The following is a 17,847-nucleotide window of genomic DNA, read 5'->3' as shown; positions in this document are numbered from 1 at the left end:
CCTCCTGTTTCTGTGTTTCCCTTTTCTTCATTGGCAGTGCTTGTGTTTACACTCCCTTCGTCATTGTCGTTAGGTGTAAAATAAGGTAGACCGTCGTGTATGGTTACCTTCCCAACCTTTCTACCTTGATTGGATAAGTATACTCTGCCTTCTTTGAACATTATTTCAGTGTTTGTGTCTGTTGTGAGTTTAGTGGTAGCTAGCACGTTATAGGGTATCTCTGGCACATATAGCACCCCCTCTATTTCCCCTATTCCTGGGATACGTACACTTCCCTTTCCTATTACCTTGGCAATGCTCTGGTTGTCCACTCTGATCTCAAAATCTGTCTCTATGAGGGAAATGAATAAATTTGGGTTATGTGTGGTGTGGTTAGTGGCTCCTGAGTCTAAGAGCCACATGTTCTTGCTTATTTTCTGTTTGGAGTCTGGCTTCTCATGTCTGAACCCGTACATGGACCCGGGGTTACTGTCCCTGGAACTGTCCCTACGCTCACTGTTTCGCCTGGGGTTGGGGGACCACCCGCGCCCTCATTCCCTAAAAGGCCTGCGGTTTGGTGATTGTCTCCCTCTGCGATCATTGTATCCCCTGTCCCTATTGTTTCTGGGGCAATCCCTTTTTAAATGGTTCTTGGAACCACAAGAAAAACATTCTGGAGTACCTTTTGTCCTATCCTGGAATTCAACCCTCTTGGTGGGCCTAGGATCTCTCCTGGATAGATGGCGGTCCCTCCTTAGGTTATCCTCTGCAATTAGGCGGTTGGTGAGTATGTCTAAGGATAAGTGTTCTAGACTGAGACTGTCCAGTTGTGTCACAAAGTTGTCCCAGCTATTGTCTAATGAGTTTATGACTATGCTCATCATACTCTCCTCGGTGATTGCTTCCCCTCTCTGCATTAATTCAGCCCTGGTAGCATTTAGCATCAACAGGTGCTCGCTCATGGGAACCCCTGGCCTGAGCCTGGCAGAGTGAAAATCCCTGGATATCTTTGTAGTGGTGGCTCTACTTCTGCTGTAAAATAGGCTATAAAATTTTTGCATGACCTCGTGTACCGTCATGTGATCACCTATGCTTGGGTACATAGTGGGTGAGATGCTGGTTAACAGTATACAAAAAGCTCTGTGATGAATACAGTCAATTTCAAATGTCCAAGGTTTCTGGGGTGGATTTGAAATTAGAAAAAGCATGTTTTCTTTCATAAATGTTATTTGCAGTTGCTGACTCCATTCTAAAAGGTTTCTCCCATCTACCTGTAGTTTAGGAAAGTTAACAGGTAATGTTCCAGAATTATTTGGGTAATTACTAACTGGAGGCAGCTGTCCATGGTCCTGGATGTGAGTGAATTCACAATAAGGCAATGGGATGCTTGAGCTTAGGTTAAAAAAACTGCTAGACACTTTTTTTTCTCCTCTCCCTGCAGGTGAAGACTGGGCATGAGCGAAGCTCATTTCGTGCTGGAAGTCGTCGGGTGAGGAGCTTGTGGTCGCGGCTCCCAGGCCTAGTCCTAGGCCTGCCAGGGGGAGGTTGGACTCACCCCTGGCGTATCTGGACTCCACGCTGGGCGTTGGAACCTGTTGCTGGGCGGCTGGATCCCCCGCGGACATCAGTGGAAGGCGTGGGGGCATTGCGGTCGTTGGTTGAGGACTTCTGAAGTCCGGCGGCTTGGTGGCAGTGGCGGCAGCGGCGATGATGGCGGTGACGACGATGGCGGGTTCTGATCCACAGATGCCGGTTCCTGGGTGAGCAGAGAAGCCCGGAGGAGGTCGTGGAGCAGGTAAGTAGCTGGCTTGGTTTTCTTCCCTCGGGTCTCGTGCCGATATTTATTTATTTATTTATTTATTTATTTATTTATTTATTTATTTATTAATCAAATTTCTATACCGCCCTACTCCCGAAGGACTCAGGGCGGTGAACAGCCAAGATAAAATACAGATAATACAAATATTAAAAAAATCCCTTAAAATTATTAAATATTTCGGCCGAAACACAGATTAAAACACCCAATTTGAAATCACGAATTAAAAATTTAAAAATTTAAAAGATGGGAGTTAGGCCAGGCCAGCTTGCTGAAATATAAAAGTTTTGAGAGCACGGCGAAACGTGTGCAGGTCCGGGATCTTCCGTATCTCTGGGGGGAGCTCGTTCCAGATGGTAGGTGCCCCAACAGAGAAGGCTCTCCCCCTGGGGGCCGCCAGTCGACACTGTTTGGCCGACGGCACCCTGAGGAGCCCCTCTCTATGGGAGCGTACTGGTCGGTGAAAGGCTATTGGTAGCAGAAGGCGGTCTCGTAGATATCCCGGTCCGATGCCATGGAGCGCTCTAAAGGTGGTAACCAAAACCTTGAAGCGCACCCGGAAGACCACCGGGAGCCAGTGCAGCTCGCGCAGGAGGGGGGTCACATGGGAGCGCCACGTCGCTCCCATAACCACCCGCGTGGCCACATTCTGGACCAGCTGGAGCCTCCGGGTGCTCCTCAAGGGGAGCCCCATGTAGAGAGCATTGCAGTAGTCCAAGCGGGAAGTAACGAGAGCATGAGTGACCGTATTTAATGAGTCCCGATCCAGAAAGGGACGCAACTGGCGAATCAGGCGGACCTGATAAAAAGTCCCCCTGGCCACGGCTGTCATGTGCTCTTCTAAAGACAGCCGTGAGTCCAGGAGGACACCCAAGTTGCGAACCCTCTCCGTGGGGGCCAGTGACTCGCCCCCAATAGTCAGTGATGGCACCAACTGACTATATCGGGATGTCGGAAACCACAGCCACTCGGTCTTGGATGGGTTGAGCCTGAGTCTGTTTCTCCCCATCCAGATCCGCACGGCCTCCAGGCACCGGGACATCACTTCAAGGGCATCATTGGGGTGGTCCGGGGTGGAGATGTACAGCTGAGTATCATCAGCGTACTGGTGGTACTTCACCCCGAAACCACGGATGATCTCACCCAGCAGCTTCACATAAATGTTGAACAGAAGGGGCGAGAGGACCGACCCTTGTGGCACCCCACATACAAGGGGCCTCGGGGTCGACCTCTGCCCCCCTGTCAACACAGACTGCGACCGGTCAGAGAGAAAGGAGGAGAACCACCGTAGGACGGTGCCCCCCACCCCTAACTCCTCTAGCCGGTGCAGCATGATACCATGGTCGATGGTATCAAAAGCCGCTGAGAGGTCTAATAGGACCAGGACAGAGGAACAACCCCTGTCCCGAGCCCTCCAGAGATCATCAACCAACGCGACCAATGCCGTTTCCGTGCTGTACCCGGGCCTGAAGCCCGACTGGAATGGATCCAGATACGACGATTCATCCAGGTACTGGGGGAGCTGTCGCGCTACCACACTCTCAACAACCTTCGCAACGAAGCGAAGGTTGGAGACTGGATGATAATTTGCCAACACTGCCGGGTCCAGGGAAGGTTTCTTGAGGAGAGGCCTCACCACCGCCTCTTTCAAGGCGGCAGGGAAGACACCCTCACTCAAGGAAGCATTTATAATCCCCTGGAGCCAGCCTCGTGTAACCTCCCGAGAGGCCAGCACCAACCAGGAGGGACACGGGTCCAGTAAACATGTGGCTGCGCTCAGTCTGCCCAGTATCCTGTCCACGTCTTCGGGCGTCACAGAATCAAACTCTTCCCAGATAATACTCACAAGACCTGCCTCTGTCCTCCCCGCTGAATCTACCCAGTCAGAGTCCAGATGTTCCCGAATCTGAGCGATTTTGTCATACAGATACTGTACAAAATCCTCGGCTCTACCCTCCAAGGGGTCCTCCCGCGCTTCCTGGTGGAGCAGGGAGCGGGTCACCCTAAACAGGGCGGCCGGGCGATTATCTGATGATGCAATAAGAGTGGCAAAATAGTTATACTTCGCCACTTTTATCGCCACCAGGTAGGTCTTAATATGAGACCTTACCAGTGTTCGGTCAGATTCAGAATGGCTGGCTCTCCAACCACTCTCCAGGCGTCTTTTCCGGCGCTTCATCTCCCTCAGCTCCTCGGTGAACCAAGGAGCCAGGCGAGATCGACGCCGGGTCAGAGGCCACAAAGGCACGACCCGATCCAAAGCTCCAGCAGCCACCCTATCCCAGGCGGCCACCAGCTCCTCAGTCGAGCCATGTACCAGAGCCTCAGGAAATGGCCCAAGCTCCGTCTGGAACCTATCAGGATCCATCAGGCGCCTGGGGCGGTACCACCTCAATGGTTCCGCCTCCCTGCGGCGGGGTGCGGCGGTTCGAAGGTCAAAGCGAAGGAGGGAGTGATCTGACCATGACAAGGGCTCGATCACTATATCCCCTATCTCAAGATCACTCAACCACTGACCAGAGACAAAAACCAGCGTGTTTCCCCCCGTGTGAGTAGGGCCATGAACTAACTGGGCCAGGTCCATAGCCGTCATGGAAGCCATGAACTCCCGAGCCACCTCAGATGCCTCACCGACGGATGGCAGGTTAAAATCCCCCATGACCATAAGCCTGGGGGTGTCAACCGCCACCGCGGCTATAACGTTGAGCAGCTCGGGCAGGGCTGCCATCACGTGGCAGGGAGCCAGGTACGTAACCAGCACACCCATCTGCACCCCATGACCCCACTTCACAAGGAGGGACTCACAACCAGCCGTCTGAGGAACAGTGGCCTCCCTCGGACCAAGACCTTCTCTAATGACAACCGCCACCCCCCGCCCCTCCCCTGTGTCCTCGGCTGATGGAATGCGCGGAAACCGGGTGGGCACATCTCAACGAGGGGGACCCCCCTCCTGGCCCAACCAGGTCTCCGTAATACCCGCCAGGTCCGCTCCCCCCTCCTGAACAAGATCACAAATGAGGGGGGCTTTATTTACCACGGACCGGGCGTTGCACAGCATCAGCCGAAGGCCCAGGGCCTGAGGGTCTGTGCAACCTGGGGAACGAGGGGAGCATTGGAGGCCGGAGCGCGCCACCGCTTGGAGCCAGCGGGCGCGCGCTCCCACAACCTGATGTGGCCCCCTGCTCCCGCCATATCTGCCCCTCCCACCCACAGTACTGATGTAATGACCATCCATAACACAAGCTCTAATCCCCTCCTTGACCCCGGTTCCCGCATCTCTAGTGCCGTGCTCTTCAGCCGGCTCTGGCCTCCTCCCCGACAGGTTTTCCCCCAAACCCACCGAACCCACCCCCCTCCCAGAAACCTTTAAAACCTTATCTAAAAATTTTCCCCAAAAAACCCACAACCCCCTCCTCGCCGCATGCCACCTCTCGGGATTCCAAAATCCGTCATCAAGGTAGGCCCTCGATAGTGAGGAGGGCCAAACCTGCGAGAGGGGGGAGTCTCGCAGCACAAGCAGGTCAGCAGCCGTAAACATCGCACAAAACAGAGATGGAGATTCAACTGGTCAGGGCTTCACCAGATCGTCCAATAATACTGGGTCAAAGTAGATCTTCATATCAGGAGCTGGTTCACTGCTCTCTCACAACAGTGAAAGGGGCCAGTGACATCCCCCCACGTCTGGAGGATAATTATCCCAGTCACCCTCTCACAGTGATAGTTGGAGGGGTGGTGAGTTCGAGTCCTGCCATGGGGTCAGTCCGTAGGCGGTCGATGTTCTTTGTTCGTCACAGAAGTGAGTCACTTTTCTTGGGAGTGGCAGGGTCGGTGTTTCATTGTCGATGGTCGCTCTGAGGTCCCTTTGGGTCCCAAGGGCTTCCTCGTGGTTCGTGCTTGCCGCGGGAGGTTTAAAAGTGGAGCCGAAGGCTGCTTCGAGGGTCTCCATTGCTTTCTCGATCTCGAGCTCAGTAGGTGAGCTCCTGGATTTTTGGTTTTTATTTCTATCATTGTTTTGGGATGAGTCTTTATTTGTTTTAGGGCTTGGGCAGGTTCGCGCCAATGGATTTGAATCTGGGCTTCCCATTGGTTGCTGGCCATTCCAAGATGGCCACTGGGAAAAGGGCGCAAAAACAGATCCTGCCATCTCTAGCTCGTCCAGTTGGGGTGATGTTTCCCTTACCGGATCTGTGCCCTCACAGGTTGGTTCCTTCTCCTTGTTTGCTGCTCCCTTAGCAGTCTCTGGAGGTTCGCGACGAGGTCCTCATCTGTGACAGGTAGTTCCATGATTTTCAAGACGGCCAACTTGAAGTCGTTTCTGAGTGGGGTGGTGCTGGTACCATTCCCTTCATCTCCCCTGCGTGGCTCAGCCCTGGATGGGGTGCATGGATCGTCCATCTGCTCTCTCCCAGCTGAGGTGGTCTTCGGAATGGCTCCAGAGGGAGATAGTTGTGCAGCCATTTGTCTAGTGATGGCTCTTGTGTTTATTCTGTTCTTCTTCTCAGAATAAACGTTTGATTCAGTCATTATTCAGAGTTATGGGTAACCATCCTCTGCTACCATTTGATATAGTGATGGATCTAACCCAATAACTCACGAGACAGAGTAATGTCTTCAAGAAATTCTTTTATTGCAGGCCTGGATTGTTCCTAGGCCCATTCCTCTGATAGCAACTGACCTCTTGTCCTTCTCTTGCAGGTACACATCTGGAACTGCTGGATGGCCTCGTGGTGAGACCTCTTATACCCAGGGGGAGGAGCCAGAGGTAAGGTGGAGTGATGGAATGTGTAGTTGTGTTAACCCTTGCAGGACTGTGAGGGGATGTGACATGAATGGGTTAAAATTTTTAAATTTTAAATTCGTCTTTTTATAGGGGTATGGGTAAGGCATTTTAAATTGGGGAGCCATTTTAGATTTAATTCTGTTTTAAACGTATTTTAATTGTTTATATTGTATGTTTTTAACTTTGGCTGTGCACCGCCCCGAGTCCTTCGGGAGAGGGGGCGGTATAAAAATCTAATAAATAATAATAATAATAAATAATTTAACCTGACAGTCTTGTAAAAGGCAAAAGTAAGGGAAAGCTATTGTTTTCCCCTGAGGATATTTAGCAGGCAGAGAATGTCAGCCTGACTAAAAATGGGGAACTTGAAAAGAAAGGCACAAAGGAAAAGATGGGGGAGTTTCTAGTACTCCTGATACCCCTGAAATTTTATAGAAGCTGGCAAGGAGAAGAGTAAGAATTGACATGTTTGGTCAGCAAATTAATTAAAAATGCAAATTTAAACAGACAAGCCTATAGAAGTCTGAAAACAACTTTAAATATCTCTCTCTGTCTCACTGTCTGTCTCTGTCTCTGTCTCAGTGGTGGGATTCAACATTTTTTACTACCAGTTCTGTGGGCATGGCTTGGTGGGCGTGGAAGGGGAAGGATACTGTAAAATCTCCATTCCCTCCCCACTCCAGGGGAAGGTTACTGCTAAATCCCCATTTCCTCCCAATCAGTTGGGACTCGAGAGGCAGAGAATAGATGGGGGTGGGGCCAGTCAGAGGTGGAACTACTCAAAATTTCCACTACCGGTTCTCCAGAACTGGTCAGAACCTGCTGAATACCACCTCTGATCTGTCTGTGGCTGCGTCTGCGTCTGCGTCTGCGTCTGCGTCTGCGTCTGCGTCTGCGTCTGCGTCTGCGTCTGCGTCTGCGTCTGCGTCTGCGTCTGCGTCTGCGTCTGTGTCTGTCTGTCTGTCTGTCTCTCTCTCTCTCTCTCTCTCTCTCTCTTTCTCTCACTCACTCTCTCTCTCTTTCTCTCTCTGAGAGAGAGAGAGAGAGAGAGAGAGAGAGAGAGAGAGAGTGAGTATTGAGTAGTTTTTGAGAACTGAGGGGGGAAGCCCTTTAATGATGAAAAAAAAATCAGAAAACGGAGCTCATTGACTTTTAAAGGCTCCCTGAAAATAATTATAATTGTTTTGCCTGGAGAAAGCATTGGGCAAAGTATTTGTATGTAGATTTGTTTATACAGTCTGAATGGAGAAAAATTGTTTTGAGTCTGCTGATATTAAATAGCTGGTGTGAATACATGCATGTGCTGACACCACCACCACCCCCAGTCAGTAAACATGGCTAGTTAGCCTTTTCTTAGATAAAGCAAGGAATGGTTATTGTGAAGTAATTAGAAGGACATTAGAATGTGTTGAAAAGAAGTGAAATGGGAAAGATCCCATAGAATTGAGAGATGATGACAGAGAGATGTGGAAGAGAGAGAGGGAGAGAGGAGTGTGGTTTTATGTAAAAAAAAATATATATGCCTGGACAGGGTGCGTGAATGTGTGAAGCATGAAAACTCTGGTCTTTTATTTTAATGTACAGAACTTTTATTTTACCGAATGTGCAGAAGCTTCAATTTAGAAAAGAAGTAATAGATTTCTTGTGGAAGACAGCTTTCAAAAGTTGCAGTATGCAGGCCAGGCACTATGAGTAATAACAAACAAACCAAAATCCCTAATATAACAATCAAAATAAAAACACCAAAAATGATTTCAACTATGTCAAGTTTGGTAACTATGAAGTAATATAATTTTAAAAATGAAAGAAAAAGAGGCATCAACATACTAACTATAGTATGAAAAACAGCATAAGTTAAAATCTAAAAAAAAATAACCCTGACTCTGGTAATAGGCACAACAACCAGAAGTATTGAGTGCACAAACTCCTTCTTGATCTGCTCATAAAAAAACAAACAAACCTACGGCCATGTGGTTCCGAATAGCAATTAGAGACAGAGGAGACTTCAGTTCATACACTCCTAATGTCATTTGCTATAACATAGGCATAGATTTCAAGCGATGAAGAAATATTGAGAAGGGCAAATGCTAATTCAGCAACCCTAAACCAGGCAAATACCAATGCAACACAGAATAGAAAGGGGATTTCCATTTAACAAGAGGATTTCATATATATTGCTTAATGCGATAAGGGAAGTTGTGATGCCATCCTAAAAGCTGAGAAGAAAATAGTACGGGTGCCTCAGCAAAACAACGTTTCAGGGTTTCAAAATAATAATAATAATAATAATAATAATAATAATAATAATAATAATAATAATAATAATAATAATTTTATTTCTATACCGCCCTTCTCCCGAAGGACTCAGGGCGGTGTACAGCCTATTTAAAAACACAGACACAACAGCAATTAAAATTTAAAATAATTAAATAAATTGGCTCAGATTTAAAACCCCAAAAAATTTAAATACCCCAATTTAAAACTATTATGTTGATAGTCCGGCCTGGCGGAACAACAGGGTCTTCAGTGCGCAGCGAAACACCCGGGGGCAGTTCGTTCCACAGGGCTGGGGCTCCCACAGAGAAGGCCCTCCACCTGGGTGTCGCCAGCCGACATAACTTGGCCGATGGCACCCGGAGGAGACCCTCTCTGTGGGAGCGAACTGGTCAGTGGGAGGCTATTGGTGGCAGAAGACGGTCTCGGAGGTACCCGGGTCCTATGCCATGGAGCGCTATATAGATACACACACACATCACTGGAGGTAAAACTTCCAGAGTACAAATACCATACCATGTATGAGGTAACACTTTATAAGCAGCAGGCCCACACATTCAAAATGAACTATCCTTTGGAGTTTGTCTGGCTTGTAGCATAGTACAGACCTTAAAAATCAACAAAATTGCTTGTGACGTGGGGAGACTTGCAATACATGAAATAAGCGTTACCTATATCAAGAAAAAAAGGTAAACATCCAGGCATTTAGATATTCATGAGTCATTCTAGTGCAGGGCTGTCAAACTCGCTGCCCGTGGGCCAGATGTCTCACGCGCTGGCCACGCGCACGCCCAGTTTAGTGAAGGGGGAAAAAGTCATGATACGTCACATGAGGCCACCATGGTGACCTGAGTTTGACACCCCTGTTCTAGTGACTGAGAAATAAGATGCATCCAGAAAAGCAATTGTCATGAAAAGTTAAGGAGCTCCCAATAAAGGAACACCCTCCATAGGTTGTGTACGCAGTCAAAAGTCTGCCTGCTTTACAGCAAGGTTAGAGGACATATTAATAAGAAAGTTATCCTACTAACTGAATCTTGGTGTAGTGTTGAATATCGTGTTTAACATGTTCCATGCCATGTAGTCCCCCTGTTCTTTTTTTTTTCAAGGTTTATTGGGTTTTTATTTTTAAACATATATAAACATCAATACATGAACAGTGTGGCCTCTGGGTATGGTTCATATTAATACAAATAACAACAGTCAATTATTACACTAATCAAACTTATATAATCCTAATATTAATGTACTTAATTATTTTAAAGTAGTTATTCAATATTTCAGTGTTCCATTCTAATGTCAATGATCTTGAACATACATAGTAATACCATCTTTCAACCTCTCAACTTTCCATCTAATTATTACTTATTTTATTTATTTATTTATTTATTATTTATTAGTTTGATTTATATGCCGCCCTTCTCAGGGCGGTTTACAATGCTTTTAAGCAATAGCCTTCATACTTTTGTATATACCTGCTTAGTAGGGCTTTTTGGCCCCCCCTAAGTGGTGTTCTGTTTTATACAAAGTCAGCTTATTGCCCCCACAAACCGGGTCCTCATTTTACCTACCTCGAAAGGATGGAAGGCTGAGTCAACCTTGAGCCTGGTGAGAATTGAACTCGCAGTAATTGCAGGCAGCTGGCAGCTAAATACTACTTTAACAGTAGTTTAGTCCACTGCACCACCAGGCTCTTAATAAAAATTTCAATTTATATAGAAATTATAACTACGAATATTCCCTCTAATTCTTATTTCTACCTCTATTCTGGCTTCTAGTCAGGTCACTCTTACTAATCCTAATGTTAAAACACATATTTATGTTAATACATAGTCCTTCACATAAAGGTGTATATTCTTATTTCTACCTCTATTTCTAGTTTTTAATCAGGCCATCATTATATTAGAAAAAAGAAGAAAGGGGAAAAAAAAAGGGAAAAAAATAGCTCTATTCTATCCATCATCCCTTGCCCGTTTTAACACTTCAATTCTTAATCGTTTTTTGGCTTTCCTCCCATACTTCTCTCTTGGATCTTTGTCTCTGTCAACATCTGTATCTTCATTATTCCATCTAAATATTTCTCCCATCTCTATCCTCCTAAGCTGCCATATCTCCAGAGTATCCACCCATACTCCTATCTCCCTTTCAAAAACATGTTCCAGATTATCCAATTCCAATTCCATTTTTATATCTCTCAAAAAGTTTTTCTCATCCTCTTGTTTTATTTGGTGATTTGTCTGTTCTATCTTTTCCTCCATTCTTTCCACCTCCTCCTCTCTTTCCTGGACTCTTTGATCTTCATTCATTACCAGTTGTATCATATTTTCTACTTTGTCACTTCTGCCTTGAATTAAGTCTTTTATCTCTCTCTGGTTCTTTGTCATGGTATCCCTGATGCTTTGAAACGTCCATGCCATTTCTCTTGAAATCTCACTCATTTCCCCCGAAAAGGCAACTTGTTTTAGTTTAATAAATCCACTTTTAGTCATGGCCACAAACAATATATTCAGTTCCAGTTTTGCTCATCAAAAAGTTCAATAATCATAGTTCTTTACATCTCAGGGTTATTAATCAATTTCATTTAAATAGTCCAGGCAGTTTCCACACAACAAAAGTCACTTTACTTTACTTAAAAGTCTTCCTTATCACAATAGTAAATTAATTAATTATAGGACAGTTAGTATCACCACAATCCTTCAAAAAGATGCTGCCTATTTCTTCTGTCAAAATCTTCCTAGATTTGTAGGGGTGCAGTATATTCCATTCACCAGTAGATGGCAATATCAACAGAGGTTTCAGCGTTGTTTCAAATGTGATAAATTAAAATCCAAAATTAATTCAGTTGATAGAGACAAAATTAAATAGTCGAATATAAAAATATAACTTTTCTTTTCAGCTATACACAGCGGTCTGCTCTTTCTATACATCAATATTTACAAATATTTAAATATAAACTTATTTGACGTTCATTTTCTACTTTATATCATTTCTTCTTTACTAACAAAAGATCATACACAGTTTCCCCTCCTGTCTTCATTCATTTAACTTATTTCCTTATGTTTCAACCATTCATACCATCTACTCCAAACCTTATAATACTTTGATTCTTCTTTCCCCTTAATTTCTTTAGTTAATTTATGTTAGGTGTTTTGTGCCAGCCATGGCAGTCTCTTCAAAGGCCACCAGATGGGGGCAAAGAGACACCTTTGATCCCACTGGTGGGTCAAGGGGCTCCAGCCCCTGCAGCCCCATTGGGGAAAGTTAATGGCCCTCCGGCCCCCTCACACATCTTGTAAGGGAGGGGCCAGGGGCCCCTATAAGAACCCCTGCACAGGGGCTGCTCCCGGCTTCTTCTCCTTTTACCCCCGCTCTTTCCCTGCTCTTGTTCTACTCTCCTATGGGACTGACCCATGGGCTCAATCCAGGCATGGATACCTCCATGCCTGGGACCTTATTTTACTCCACTTTTACTTCTAAATAAAGACTTAATTTGATTGCATCCTTGCGTGCTGAGCTTTTCTTGGAAGCGCCCTCAACGAACCATCGTTCTTCGTGAGATCCCTCACAATTTATCTAATTCTGCACATTCTAGAATTTTTTTAATTAAATCCTCTTCCGTTGGTAGTGTTTCCTTCTTCCAATATTGTGCGTATACAATACGTGCTGCAGTCAATATATGCAATATAAGGTACTGTATTTCTTTAGTATAATTGTCTATTGAGATTCCTAACAAAAATTGTTCCAGTTTTCCCTCTATTGGATTCTGAATTATTTCTACTATCCAAGTTTTGATTTTCTTCCAGAATTTTTGTGCCATCGTGCAGGTCCACCACTGATGATAGTATGTTCCATAGCCAGTCTTGCACTTCCAACATTTCGGGGAGTTGGTAGGGAACATTTTCGCAATTCTGGCCGGTGGGAGGTGCCATCTATAAAACATTTTCATCTGGTTTTCCTTGTATGCCGTCGCAATTGTTAGTTTCATGTTCGTTTTCCACATCCTCTCCCACTTCTCTAGTTCTATCACATGGTTAAAGTTTTGTGCCCATTTGATCATCGTGTCTTTCACCGTTTCCTCTTCCATTTTATACCAAATTAGAAACTTATATAGTCTACTTATTAGTTTTCGATCATTCCCTAGTATGATTTTATCTAATTCTGTTTCTTCTAGTCGAACTTGATCTTTTTTTATATCCTCTGTGTACTTTGAATTTATCTGCAGATATGTCCACCATTGCACTTCTCTTCCTAAGTCCAGTTCCAATTTGTTTCTAGTTTTTAATATTCCCCTCTTAGTTATTATGTCTCTATATCTAATTAATTTTGTCCAGTCTACTAAATTTGGATATGTTAAAGTTTCCTCTGGGGAAATCCAAGATGGGATTTGTATATAATGCTGTTTTTTAATTTTATTCCAAATTATTAGTAAAGAATTCCTAATTGTGTGCCTTCTAAAGTATCCATAAATATTTTGTTTTCCTCCCCACAAATATGAGTGCCACCCTATAGTTAGATCATGTCCTTCTAATGTTAGCAGCCTTTTATTTTCCAATTCCTTTAAGTTTAGGGACTAAATGCAAAAAAAAAAAAAGGGGGGGAATCTTCTCACTCAGCTCCAATCACTGTTCACTAACTCTGCTCCAGCACCAGTCTTAAGTGTTCCTTGGCTGTCCCAGCTTCATGGGAGCCTCATTGTTGCAGAGAGGGAAAGAAGAACCCTGGGTCAGACAGGAGAGTTGTGACTCTCTGCAACCATGCAGGGCACCCCTCTTTGCTTTGCCTCCCCTACAGGGAGGCTTTGGCTCCTCTCAGAGCCCACCAACGGGGAGGATTCGGCACGGGAGCGCGGAGACCCGTTCCTCATGTCCGATCTCACCACGACGTCAATCGAAAGTCTCGTAGTCCCTCTGCTCTATGGAGCAAGAAATCCTGTCAGAAAGAAAATGTAAATACAAGGCCAATTATCCCCACAAGTTAGAAACCTCACAATCTGCTATGCCCAATCTTCTGCAAGTATTCCCTGGAGGTTCACTTGATGGGGTTTTTCAAACATCTTGTTTGCTTATAAATCTACTTTAAATACATGGAACATCAACAATAAATACACATAATAAATGGAAGCATACAAGTAACTACATACATATAAATCGGTACCCAAATGTTCACCATCCCACTGTTCCATTAAGCTAATATAGTATCAGTCTTAGGACAAAGTCTGTAAGGATCTTCCTCAACTCCTCTCCCAAGAAAGCAAAACTCTTGAAACCAGTTACATTTCAAAAGGAACTTTTACTGTGAGATAGTGATTGCAGAAAAGTCAGGCAGAGTCTGCAAATCAGGCACGAAGCATAAAGCTAATTTTCCCCTTCAACCTCCACGCCGATACCCTGTGTCCATCTGTTAGGGTGTGTGTAAAAAGTATTTGTTGCTTGTGCAACGAGCAGAGCAGAAACACACAGGGAAGGAGATAAACGTGCAGCTCGTGTGAGAAAAATACTTTATATACAAGATAATAAGCAGTCTCGGTGTAAGTAAAACAGTCCAAGGTCATAAACAGTAATATCAGTCCAGTAAGTATCTTCCCTTACCAAAGCAAACAGACTTTAGTAACTCTCGGTATACAGTACCATATAACAATCCAGTCTAACATCAATCAGCAGAAAGACGCAGGAAGCAACAGGAACAGGATCAATCAGGAACAAAGAACGCTTCTCTGCGCTGCTTATTTATGCACTGTAGCCTAATTACAGGGTTCAGCAAACCCTGATTACGTGGCTCAGTTGTTTCTTAAAGAAACAGATATATTGCCTGACCAACAAGTTAGGAGTAAGCTACAAGCTGAACCTAATACCATCGTTAGCCAATCATCTGCCGCAAAGGTGTTTTGACTTCACCGAGGCAGCATGGTGGAAAGATGCCATCCTTGGGACACTGTGACCTTGAACACCCAGCACGAACCAGTCGGGAGGAGTCTATGTAAATGGTGTGAACCTCTCCTCCCTCAAGCTCCCAAGCAGTTACAGCAAAAGCAAAAGCATGTAAACTATGTCTGATGCCTTCCCCCTCCCTTCCAGAATGGCAGCATTCCGACACGGACCTGACATGCTGTCCCCCTAGAAGGGGATCTGCATCTCCAAGAGAAAAGATCAAGAAAAACAAGAAAGATACAATAATTTTGGTTTGTTAGGATATTGGGTATGGAAGTGTTTGAGCAATGTAGGGGCTCTGACGTGAGATTTATCCACCCACTCACTATGAGAACCTGGGAAATCCTTCCATGCCACCAGGTATTGACCCTTCCCACTAAGGGCCTGTGAGTCCAGAATCTATTTAATCTCAAAATGCTGTGCACCTTCAATCATAAAAGTTTTGGGGACAGGAGGAGGGGTTGGCTGTAAAGGTGAGGTTGACTCGGGTTTTAACAAGCTGCAATGGAAGACTGGATGGACTCTTCTCAGTGATTTAGGCAACTCCAGTTCCACTGTGACTGGATTGATAATGCATCTGATGGGGAAGGGACCTACAAATTTAGGGCCCAGTTTTTTTAGAGGGTTATAAAGATTGGAGGAACCCTGTGGACAGATAAACACAATCCCCAACTTTAAACTTTCTTGTCTGCTTGGCTTTTATAAGCGGCCCTAGCATCATCCAGGGTGTTACGGACAATTGGCCAAGTGTTTTGCAACTGTGAGAGCCATTCCTTCAAGGAGGGAACTACTGTATCCTTTATTGGCAATTCAGGCATAGGCTTAAATTGCTGTCCAGTAGCAACTTGGAACAGAGTAAAACCAGTGCTACTATGCACTGTGTTGTAAGCCACTTCCACAAATGGCAACAGGTCAGTCCAATTATCTTGCTGATAATTGGTAAAACATCTCAGGTACTGCTCTAGAACCAAGTTTGTTCTCTTTGAACCTCTGTTAGTTTGAGAATGGTGTGATGAACGTAGTCCTTGTTCAGTACCAAATAGGTCCAAAATGGCCCTCCAAAAGTTTGAAGTAAATTGGACCTATCTGCAATTATTTGCTGTGGAGTACCATGTAACCAATAAATGTGGTGTAAGAACAGTTTTGCCAGCACTTTAGCTGTAGGGATGTTTTGGCAAGGAATAAAATGGACCTGTTTGAAGAACAGATCCATCATGACCCAAATTACTGTGTTCCCTGAGCTTTCAGGAAGTTCTGCAATAAAGCCCATAGAGATATCTGTCCAGGGTGCTGAAGGCTCAGCTACCTTTTGGAGGAGGCCTGGTGTCTTCCCTTGCCTGCACTTAGCCGAGGCACAGATAGGGCAACTGGACACGTAGCTTTCAATGTCCTTTTTGAGGGAAGGCCACCAGAATTACCTCTTTATTAGGTGTTGTGTCTTTACAAATCCAAAGTGTCCTGCCTGTTTGGTGTCATGGCACCCTTGCATAATTTTCAGTCTTTGACTGGCAGGCACATACAGCTTGGTTCCTACCCATGCTAGTCCATCCTGAATGGAACATACATTTTTATGGGCATTAAACCAGGCGTCATCATTCAGGGTGACTAAATGCATCTGCTAGGACTCCATCCAAAGGTGATTTCCCCATCACTTGCACTGTTGTGGTTACTTGAGCGGCTAGCTGGTGCAAGGGGAGCATCAATTTGACTACTTCCACCTTGGAGCTATTGTATTGAGGCATTCTTGAAAACGCATCAGCGAGGAAATTCTTTCCTCCTGGCAAGTAGTGTAAAGTGAAGGTAAAACAGTGGAAATATTGGGCCCACCGTACTTGTTTAGGCAAAAGCTTTTGAGCAGTCTTTAAGGCTTCTAGGTTTTTGTGATCCGTCCAAACCTGGAAAGGAATTTTACTTCCCTCCAAAAAGTGCCTCCAGGAAAGGAGTGCCCATCGTACAGCATAGGCCTCCTTTCCCCAGACAGCCCAGTGTTGCTCAGTCTTGGTTAATTTTTTGAACGTATATGCACAGGGTTGTAACTGCCCATGCTCATTTTCTTGCAACAGTATGCCCCTGCCCCCAGCCACATTGCTGGCATCTGCTTGGATGACAAATGGCTTGTTTGTGTCTGGGTGTTTTAGCATCAACTCAGCTGCAAAAAGCCGTTTAAGTTTTTCGAACGCTGCTTGGCACTCCATAGTCCATTTCAGTGGTTGACTGGGGTTAGGTTTGCCTCCCCCTTTGGTTTTCAGTAAGTTCATGATGGGAAGGGCGATCTGAGCAAAAGAAGGAATAAACTGTCTGTAAAAGTTAGCAAATCCTAGGAAACTCTGTAGTTGCTTCCTAGTTCGGGGCAGTGCCCACTCTAGAACAGCCCGCACTTTCTCTGGGTCCATTTCAACCCCCTCATGGGATATTTGGTAGCCCAAAAAGTCAATTTTATCTTTATGGAATTCACATTTGGACAGCTTAGCGTATAGCCTAGCAGCCCGGAGTTTCTGCAGGACAGCTCTAACTAGTTTCACGTGCTCAGCTTTCATTTCAGAGTAGATTAAAATGTTGTTCAGGTAGACCAGGATGCCCTTGTATAGGTGCTCATGTAGAGCCTCGTTTATCATTTGCATGAATACCACTGGTGCCCCCTGTAGGCCAAACGGGAGTACTCAGAATTGAAAACAGCCCAGAGGGCAATTAAAAGCAGTCTTCCACTCATCTCCCTCCCGAATTCTAACACGGTAGTATGCCTCCCACAAGTCCAGTTTCATAAAGATTCTCCCCCTCATCAAAGGAGCCAATATGTCCTTCATGAGGGGAAGGGGGTACATGTTCTCCACACAAACAGCATTCCGATCACGGTAATCGATGCAGAGACATAAAGACCCATTTTTCTTTTCTCTAAATAAAACTGGGGCAGCCACCTGTGGTCTAGCCGGTTGGAAAAAACTCTGTGCCAAATTTTTATTGATGAAAGCACGGAGCTCATCTAGTTTTCTAGGGGTCATTGAGTAAAGCTTCGGTTTCGGTAGTTTAGCCCCTGGAGTAATTTCAATGGCACAGTCCATAGGCCTGTGAAG

This window comes from Pituophis catenifer, unplaced genomic scaffold (assembly GCF_029215685.1).
Source record: "Pituophis catenifer annectens isolate HBS135680 unplaced genomic scaffold, rPitCat1.0.hap2 SCAF_5, whole genome shotgun sequence".
NCBI classification, from domain to species: Eukaryota; Metazoa; Chordata; class Lepidosauria; order Squamata; family Colubridae; genus Pituophis; species Pituophis catenifer.
Note: the sequence above shows the minus strand (reverse complement) of the source record.